The sequence below is a fragment of the Periplaneta americana genome, chromosome 6 (genome assembly GCF_040183065.1).
Source record: "Periplaneta americana isolate PAMFEO1 chromosome 6, P.americana_PAMFEO1_priV1, whole genome shotgun sequence".
In the NCBI taxonomy this organism is placed as follows: Eukaryota; Metazoa; Arthropoda; class Insecta; order Blattodea; family Blattidae; genus Periplaneta; species Periplaneta americana.
The window spans coordinates 167076230-167080371 of NC_091122.1; the positions used below are offsets into that span (position 1 = coordinate 167076230).

Genomic DNA, 4142 nt, shown 5'->3' on the forward strand with positions numbered 1-4142 from the left:
TAGAATTGGAATATATCAGTCCCCTAACTGCCCATTGCGCAACTCAAATCAAGAAATGGATTCGGAACACTTCAGAATATGTGCTTCAGTGGCTGACCATGACAATATCTTTGAAAAATATTGAAGTGCAAGAGATCAAATGACTTTATTGTCAAACGCCTGGCATTAGAAAACAACAACATAAATCTTCATTTAAATCATACAAATTGTTAGTGTATATGCTTTGCTACTGCAATTCTGTACGACATTCCATCTTTCAGCGAAATATTATCTAACTTATCTGTAGATTTAATAGGCCTATTAAATTAATGACACATTTTAATGGTGTTGATTAATACTTAAAGAAGAATTGTAGGCTATATTAAAATACTGATTAAGACCCTATTTCGTACCCGCTGTAGGCGCTGTCTCAGCGAGATTGAAACTCTTCCCCATATCCTTGGCTTCTGCCCCTATAGTGAGGCCCTTCGCAACATCCGTCACCATGCTGTCCGTTCTATGCTGGCCGAGACACTGAAGGAAGTAGGGTTTACAGTCCATCAAGAAATGCAGGGACTAGCCACACAAGGAAGTGTTCGGCGAATTGATAGCATTGCCATTAAGAACAACTCGGTATACATTCTCGATCCCACCATCAGATTTGAGACACATGCAGATCAACCGCATGAGGTGGACAGTGAAAAGAAACGATCTATGAACCAACAATCCCGTTCTATAAAGATAAATATAGCCTGTCCTACATTGATGTAATAGGTCTGATGGTGGGAGCACGAGGTACCATACCCTCCTTCTTTACCAACAAATGTAAAAACCTGGGGCTAACACACAGCATTGTGAAGGAAATAGCCATTAGTGCCCTCAAAGGATCGGTTCAGATATTGAGAAATCATTTGTATGGGAGTGATAATGGAAATTTCAAGTTATCTTAACCGATGGCTGTTAATTGGTTTAGATATCAATCCCAATAAATCAGTATTATTATTTTTCTCGCGGTATATCTGATGATATTTTTCCCTCCTTTCTTAACTGTAAATGAGCACAAACACAACTTAGGTGTAAATTTTTCTGACATTTTGTATATTCGATTTCCTAACCGTTTCAAATGTATATCATTTTACCTTTTAGGTGTGTTTCGAAATTATATGTAATACGCTTTGTCAAATCTGGCAACCTTTTCATAAGGGAAGCTAAATTCATTTTATTATTTTATTTTAAAAAGTCAGAAAATTTTTAGGTCATATTTTCACAGCTTCGAAGGTCATAAATGCTTACTTTTTTCTAATATTTTCAGATCGTAAATATTCAGGTCCTAATGATGATAATAGAATTACATGGAGTGTGACGTAGCCGCTCTGAATCACCAAAAATCTCGCAAGATGTGCAAAGGATCAAATCTCAGTAGGCTTATAGCAAAAATCTGTAAGCTAACTGAATCACAGCTGTTGCTAAAATGAAGCATAAAAAGAAGAGAAAAGGGGAAGAAGAGAATAAAGAGAAGTATTATTAGTAGTGGAAGAAGAAGAGACTAAATCCTCTGAAAAACGTTCCACGATCCCTTTCACTGTAGCTTTCAGCTTCTCAGTCATTACACCAGCTTAGGTAAACACAGGTGTAGGGGCCAAATTGTAGTGTTTCAAACCCAACACGGTCTTCGCGGGGTTCCCAGTGATGAACGAGCAGGTCCGTTAATTGACAGACGTGGGTAGGGTGTCTCTAGGGTTCGAAATAAACTGTTGATTTAACAGAGATTACAGATCTGTTTCATTACTGACATGATTGCTCTTCGTTTTCCTAACACCTGGCACAACAGCAAAAACGTGTCAAAGCCAACTTTTCTTCCTAGTGTATATTTTTTTAGAGTTGTGAGACAATATGAGGTCATTTCAAAGCCATCTCTTAGATGGTTTGGTACTTAGAAATGAGAAAGAAGGCAATCACCGAAGGAAAGACAGAATATAAACTTTTTACTACAAAATTTGGAATTTTGTCTGCAAGGATGACTTTCCATTGTGAAACTTCACGGACAATATTATTATTCCCGAATAGACTATAAAATATTCGTGTAATTTCCTTCAGAGAGGGCTAATAAAATACGATTATACAGAACAAACCGTAAGTAATGTCAATAATTTGAGGGGTTATTCTCTGAGATACTTTAAACAAAAAAAAAAATAATACAATTTTGCTCGTTTTTGCTTCCTTTTGGAGATAAAAATAGTTTTATATGAAACATTTCAGAGTGTGTTTTCGGAAAGCCATTGTTTTAATTTCCAATATGCTCAGTCAATTTAAAAAGCAGTGTATTATGATGATAAATTATTGAAAGCATTTAAGTTTTGTCCTTTAAATGTGAAGAAATTGTATAATTGTAGATCCAGTGATTTTAATTGTAAATGTCTTCCTTTGAAAGAGGCTGCAGTAGTGAAATATGGGGCATTATCATTTATGTGCATCTGAAATGGTATTCCTATGTTTCTCATCTATGCAGCAGATTATTTAAAACAATTTTATAAATTTGTCATTCTTCATCATATTTTACATACAGTTGGATTGCAAAAACAAGGAGGGACTTTCGACTAGTGAATGGATATCTAGCCTGAAAATGACAGCAAATTTAGCAGCTGTTCGTTCCGTTCCCGGCAGATCTCTCGACGGTATCCGGTATAGACATGGCTGCCCGGAGATTGAAACTTTAGCACACGTCTTGGGATTCTGTGAACAGGGACTGCTCTTGAAGAACTCTAAACATCATCTTATAAGATCCAAAATTGCTGCCGCATTAAGAAATAAGGGCTGGATAGTAGAAGAAGAAATCTCCTGTCTACCTGAAAATGTGTCAACGAGACGAGTAGATATTTTAGCGTACAATGCTGACACTAAAGAGGGCATCATTGTGGACCCCACGATACGTTTTGAAGTAGAATGTCATCAGTCAGCCGAGGTCCACCATGAGAAGAAGTCGATCTATGAGCCTACAGTCAACTATTTCAAGCTGAAATATGCCTTAACTCACGTTAAGGTATTCGGCTTGCTCATAGGTGCTCGAGGGACTATACCAAGCTTTTTTCGAAGAATTTCGACGGCAGTTTGCTCTGCCAACATCTCTGAGGGAAGACATTGTGATAACTGTGTTAAAAAAATCCTGCCAAATCATAATTAATCACATGGTGCCACATTAATAGCAATTGTAATTTTTCATGTCCTTTTCTTTGTTTCCCTTTCTTTAAATTTAATATCTACGTTTATATATGTAGCCTATATTATTTTTTTTTGAGGATATACTGAGTCCGTAAGGGCTATCCTCAATGGGGGGGGGGGCAGTATAAAAATTAAAATTGGCTCTTTTTCAGTCCACCATCCAATATGGCATAATTGCGTGGAGTGAAACTTGAAAAATTTCCTTAGATTCTAAAATATTTTTACAAAAAAGAATAATCAAACTGTGTTTTAAAAACATTAATATATATATATATATATATATATATATATATATATATTTTAATTTCAAGTCTGTAAGATTGAACAATTATACAAATGAATCATTTCGAGGGAAAAATTGTTCCGGAGCCGGGTATCGAACCCGGGACCTTTGGTTTAAAGCACCAACGCTCTACCACTGAGCTACTCGGGAACTCTAACCGACACCGATCCAATTTTTCCCTCTATATCCACAGACCTCAAAGTGGGCTGACAACCGTCAAGCAACCAACTTCGAGTGCACACTAACTCTGTGTGACTTAAATTGTGGTTTTCTGTTAACGAACAGTGACGTGTATTATGCAAATCAAGATTTCAGGTATAACTCCCTGTAAAGTTGATTTGAATAATACAGAAAACCACAATTTAAGTCACACGGAGTTAGTGTGCACTCGAAGTTGGTTGCTTGACGGTTGTCAGCCCACTTTGAGGTCTGTGGATATAGAGGGAAAAATTGGATCGGTGTCGGTTAGAGTTCCCGAGTAGCTCAGTGGTAGAGCGTTGGTACGTTAAACCAAAGGTCCCGGATTCGATACCCGGCTCCGGAACAATTTTTCCCTCGAAATTATTCAAATCAACTTTACAGGGTGTTATACCTGAAATCTTGATTTGCAGAATTATACAAATATACATTATTTAAATATTATTAAAAAATCGCAAAATTT

The 4142-nt window shown here is 36.7% G+C and overlaps 1 non-coding gene across 1 annotated transcript; it reads right to left on the reverse strand.

The window, feature by feature from the left end:
• Positions 1-3559: 3559 nt before the first annotated feature.
• TRNAK-UUU (transfer RNA lysine (anticodon UUU)) lies at positions 3560-3631 on the reverse strand. Its single transcript has one exon. It is a non-coding gene; the product is annotated as a tRNA-Lys (tRNA).
• Between the last annotated feature and the right edge of the window lie 511 nt (positions 3632-4142).